This window comes from Dendropsophus ebraccatus, chromosome 3 (genome assembly GCF_027789765.1).
Source record: "Dendropsophus ebraccatus isolate aDenEbr1 chromosome 3, aDenEbr1.pat, whole genome shotgun sequence".
Lineage (NCBI taxonomy): Eukaryota > Metazoa > Chordata > Amphibia > Anura > Hylidae > Dendropsophus > Dendropsophus ebraccatus.
In genome coordinates this window covers 45,843,915-45,850,161 of record NC_091456.1, presented here as the reverse complement: position 1 = coordinate 45,850,161, position 6,247 = coordinate 45,843,915, and positions in this window count along the sequence as shown.

Here is a 6,247-nt window from a genome sequence, read left to right as displayed (position 1 = left end):
TGTGGAACAATGTGGCGTGAAAATTAAATATTACATTTTTTACACTATAATGTTGGTTTAGCCTTAAATTTTTCATTTTCACAAGGGGTTAAAAGAGAAAAAAACACACAAAATGTGTAGAGCAATTTCCCCCGAGTCCGTAAATACCCCACATGTGGACATAAAGCGCCATGTGGGCGCAGGACAAGCCTCCGAAGGGAAGGAGCGCCATTTGGATTTTGGAGGCTGGATTCGGCTAGAATGGATGATGAACGCCATGTCGCATTTACAGAGCCCTCGTGCTGCCAAAACACTGGAAACCCCCCACAAGTGACCCCATTCTGGAAACTACACCCCTCAAGGAATCTAACAAGGGGTGCAGTGAGGGATATGGACCCCTTGATGACAGGCACATTTGTGCCGTGAAAGTGAAAAAATAAAAAATTTCCCTTTCACGTCACATTGTTCCACATTTGTGCCCGTCACCAGTGGGGTTCATATGCTCACTGCACCCCTTGTTAGATTCCTTAAGGGGTGTAGTTTCCAGAATGGGGTCACTTGTGGGGGGTTTTAAGTGTCTTGGCAGCACGAGGGCTCTGTAAATGCGACATGGCTCTTGAAATCCATTCCAGTAAAATCCAGCTTGCAAAGGCCAATTGGCGCTCCTTTCCTTTAGAGGCTCGTCCTGCGCCCGCTTGGCACTTTATGTCCACATGTGGGGTATTTCTGTACTCGGGAGAAACTGCGCTACACGCTTTGTGTTTTTGTTGTTTTTTTTTTCCATTATGAAAATGAAAAATTGAAGGCTAGAACAACGTTATAGTGTAAAAAATACATTTTTCTTTTTTCACGCCACATTGTTCTGAAAATCTGTGAAGCACCTGTGGGGTCCAGATGCTCACCACACCCCTTGTTACATTCCTTGAGGGGTCTAGTTTTCTAAATGGTGTCCCTTTAGGGGTGCTTTTTAGGTTTTGGCACCCCAGAGCCTCTGCCAACCTGAACTGGTACAGTCAGAAATGACCAAATATAACGGAGCCATTGAAATTCACTAGGCGCTCCTTTGTATCTGAGGCTTGTGGTTGTGTCAAACAGCACAATAGGGCCACATATGGGGTATTTCTATAAACTGCAGAAACGGGGCAATCAATATTGGGCTGAATTTCTCTGGTAATAAGTTTATAAATATGAAAAATATTGGATTACAATAAAATCTCTGCACAGAAAATTAAAATTTTCAAATTTCTTACACACTTAGCTTTTATTTCTGTGACTCCCCTAAAGGGTTAAAACACTTTCTGGATATGCTATTGCAGAGTTTGGGGGGTGCAGTTTCTGAAATGGGGTGCTTTGTGGGGCTTTCTAACATACAGGCCCCTCAAATACACTTTAAACCTGAACAGGTCCCTAAAAATATCTGATTTTGAAATTTTACTGAAAATTTGGAAATTTGCTGCTAATGTTTTAAGCTTTCTATTGTCTAAAAAAAATGAAAGATCGTTTAATAAATGCCGCCAACATAAATTAGACATGTTGCTAATGCTATTTAATATATAATTTATGTGGTATAACCACATTCTGTATAAGCAAAAAAGTTTCAAAGTTGGAAAAATGCATTTTATCACAATTTTTCACGTTATTTGTTTTTTTTTCATAAATATTCGTTATAAATATCGACTCCAATTTACCAGAAATGTAAAGTACAATATGTCACGACAAAACAATCTCAGAATCAGCCGGATAGGTAAAAGCATCCCGAAGTTATTAATGACTAAAGTGACACAGGTCATTTTCATAAAATTTGTCTCTGTCATTAAGGCCATTTCAGGCTCTGTCCTTAAGGGGTTAAAGTCTATCGGTTTGGAAAGTTTAATGTGTAACTGGATTGAAAACTGGCTTAATAATAGTACCCAGAGAGTGGTGGTCAATGATTCCTACTCCGAATGATCCCCGGTAATAAGTGGTGTACCCCAAGGGTCAGTACTGGGCCCTCTTCTGTTTAACTTGTTTATTAATGATATTGAGAATGGAATTAACAGCAATGTTTCTATCTTTGCAGATGACACCAAGCTTTGTAGTACAGTACAGTCTATGGAGGATGTGCAGATGTTACAGGATGACTTAGACACACTGAGTGTTTGGGCGTCCACTTGGCAAATGAGGTTCAATGTGGATAAATGTAGTTAAAAGTTATGCACCTGGGTACTAATAACCCGCATGCATCATATGTCCTGGGGGGAGTTACTCTGAGAGAGTCGCTGATAGAGAAGGATCTGGGTGTACTTGTAGATAATAGACTACAGAACAGCACACAATGTCAGGCAGCTGCTTCTAAGGCCAGCAGGATATTGTCATGCATTAAAACAGGCATGGACTCACGGGACAGGGATATAATATTACCGCTTTATAAAGCTTTGGTGCGGCCTCATCTGGAGTATGCTGTCCAGTTTGGGAACCCGATTCATAAAAAGGATGTTCTAGAGCTGGAGAGGGTACAAAGACGGGCAACTAAACTAATAAGGGGAATGGAGCATCTTAGTTATGAGGAGAGATTAAAAGAATTAAATATGTTTAGTCTGGAGAAGAGACGTTTAAGGGAAGATATGATTAATTTATTTAAATATATAAATGGCCCCTACAGGAAATATGGGGAAAAGATCTTCCAGGTAAAACCCCCTCAAAGGACAAGAGGGCACTGCCTCCGCCTGGAGAAAAAAAGGTTCAATCTCCGGAGGCGACAAGTCTTCTTTACAATGAGAACTGTGATCTGTGGAACAGTCTACCACAGGATCTGGTCACAGCAACAACAGTAGAGGGCTTCAAAACAGGGCTAGACAAGTTCTTAGACCAAAATAATATAAATGCATATGTATAGAACCTATCACCCCTCCCCCTTCCCTGTATCCATCCCCTCCTTGGTTAAACTTGATGGACATGTGTCTTTTTTCAACCGTATTAAGTATGAAACTATGTAACATTCTCCCCCCTCGTTTATTCCTTCTGATCCCAGCAAAACAATGGTCAATGTGCAATTACACTAAACAATTAGTAAAAAAATGAGGAACTTGAGCGAACGAATGTGGAATTACAGCGAACGATTAGCGAAAGATAAACGATAATTTTAGGTTCAGATCTAAATCAACGATCAATGACATACGAACGATTTTTCGATCATTGCCTGCAATTACACAGAACGACTATCGTTTAAATTCAAACGATATAACGATTTTTTGCACGATAATTGTCCTGTGTAATAGGGCCCTTACCTACCACATCTACTGGCAGTTTGTTCCATGCATCTACTACACTCAATAAAGTAATATTTTTTCATGTTGCTCCTGATCCTTTTCCCGAACTAATCTCAGATTGTGTCTCCTTGTTCTTGTGTTCAGTTTCTTATTAAAAACAATTCTCTCCCGAACCTTTTTTTAGGCTTTTAACATACGTAAAGGTTTTAATCATGTCCCCCCTTCCTTGTTTCCTCCAGACTGTATAGATTTAGATCCTTAAGTCTTGTCTGATGCTTCAGACAAGCCAGATGCAAGAGGGTTCAGAGGCGGTGAATAGGAGGACATAGGTTGATCTTACCTGGGCTTTTACATTGCTGGGGAGCACCCCTTGTGCTTTTAAGCTTCATTAACAAAAAGGCGCTGGAGCTTATTTATACTCAAGTTTTCCTGCTGACAAGTATGCCGTCAGGAACTTACCTGACCGAGCTCCAGCGGCGTCCTCTCCGGCTGGAGCGCAGTTCCAGCCCTCCGTCCGGGCCGCGTGACGTCACGGAGATCCGACGGCGTCCCTAGTTACCGAGGGAGCCAGTGACGGCGTCTTTGCCACTCACTCTGCAGCACTACAGCTGCCTGGAGTCCACACCAATTACATTGCTCCTGTATATTAAGAGCCAGTGGTCATTCACTGATCGCTGGCTATTAGGTTTATACCCTGGTCCCAGCTCCCCTGTGTCTATTCCTGCGAACCCCTTCCTAACTCCCTTTGCTTGCTCGCCTTGTTATCTGGCCTCCTGCCTGACCTTTGACTATCCGATTGCCTACTGACTTTGTACTGCACTGCCGTTTGGTTCTGAATTGGCTTTTTTACTATTCCATATTGCGTTCGTCTGTCTGTCTCGTTTTATGTTCCACATATTTCAACATAGGGAACGTCTCCGTGGTTGTCAGCGGCTTCCTAGGGCCTCACATATGTCTACTTGCTGCCACCATGGTTTTACTTGCTTTTCTTTTCAACCTGCTGACATTGTTTAGTTTTGTGATTTTGCAGACCATTGTTGCACCAATGGACAGTATGCATCCCAAAAACATGGCACATTATGCAGCCAGAATGTGAGGGTATGCTTCAGATTTCTGCATTGAATTTCATGTTGTATTTGTTGAACATGCTCATTAGTTGGGACTGTCATTATCAATAGACCGCCTCCTTTTCCTGATAGATGACGGCACATTCCCATAGTGGGAACATAGCCTTAAAGTGGTTTAAAGTTCACATAAACAGAACTGTGATAAAAACCTTGTAAATATGTTGCAACAAATGTGTCTGTTCTATGTCAGTTTTCATCAAACAGAAGGACCCAATGTAAGTTAATGGGAGTTAAAAAAAAAATCACAAAAGTCATGTGTTGTGTGGTTGTCTGGCGCCCTAGGGAGTCCTGGAAAATATGAATTCAGCCACAGACTGTATCCATGTTTTTCTGGCAGCCCTAGGACAGCATCCAACTTATGCAGCAGCAGGGAATCAAAGGCAGAGTGTTTGGGTTCGGCTAACCCGAACATCTTGACAGGTTCGCTCACGCTAGTGTTGTGTATGCTGTGAAAATGGAAAACAGGAAGCAAGTATAAACAGCCCAAAGCTCAGTTTACGACAGAATGTTGTGGCTCTTGTTTAAAACAGAAGTCACAGCACTTCCCTGGATCCGTCTCATGACCAACACCAGTAGTGCCCAGAAGCTTTATAATGGGGTCTGGCAAGTTCCATAGTGGTGTCCTGTAAAAGAAGTGTTGGGTGCAAAAATTTAATCTTCTAATGGCACATCTAATGCATGAGTGGCATATCTAATGCATGAGTGGCACATCCAATGCTAAACGCCTTAGTTGTCACTGATCTAGACATATAGTAAATATAATACTAATCCTAGTTTTCACTGGGGAAATCTTCTAGCATTTACTATTATGCCAAAGCTGGAATTTCCCTTTAGTCATGAATGTAGTTGAAGTAAGTCTTGAGTGCATTGAGTTGCATTGAGTTAAGCTTCTCAGTTATGGAGGGATGTCTACTGACACGCTTGCTGACTTAATGGTACAACCATGAACCTTCACCGTTTACTTCAGCTTATACTAGAGATGAGCCCAACTAGAGCATGCTCGAGTCTGATCTTTCGGCATTTCATTACCAGTGGCTGGAGAAGTTGGATGCAGCCCTAGAAAGTCGCTTATAGCAGCAAGAGCTTCTGTTCTCTGATACAAATCCCTATACCTTCAGTCTTCAGTAGACCTAGAATTACAAGATATTTGGATGCATAGTAGATTGCTGGAAACCATGTAGTTAGCTTTTAGCTATGGATTTTACACCTGTCAAAAGAAAGGAGGCAGTTATGTCATTCTGCCCTAAGGTCTTAGTTCCTGTTTGCATGTCAGTCACATTGATAAATGTCTTTTCACAGTGGTATATGACTTGGCACTACTAGACCCAAGAATAATGTTCTAATAGCAGCAATGTAGACACTTCCTACACGTAGACGTGGTGCAAACTGTCTTAATACAACTTGCCAGCCATGTACAATGAGAGAAAAAAAGAAGTCGGGGCACTCACCAATACATGTGCAATCTTCCTTTATTCCATGAATAGGTTCGGAATAGACAAGACTGGGGGAGGGAGCACGGTCTCGGTGTCCTCATCGACGCACATTCTGCGCTAATTAGCACAAAACCTGCATCGCTGAGACCATGCTCCCTCCCCCAGTCTTCTCTATTCCGAACATCATGTAATAAAGGAAGATTGCACGTTTATTGTTGAGTACCCAGACTTTTTTTCCCTCTCATTGTACACATTGATAAATGGGCTGCATTGTTACAGCTGTTAGCAGTATAGGTCTTCTGCATTGTACCTGGTGTTTGTTCTACATCAGACAGCAGTAATCTATAGCCAAACACAATTAAATGTACTTATGTATGGAGAAAGGTTAGCGGCACTATAGGACTACACGTGAATGTTGCCAAAAATATATATAAAGTCAGTCGGAAAATGGCTGGACCGG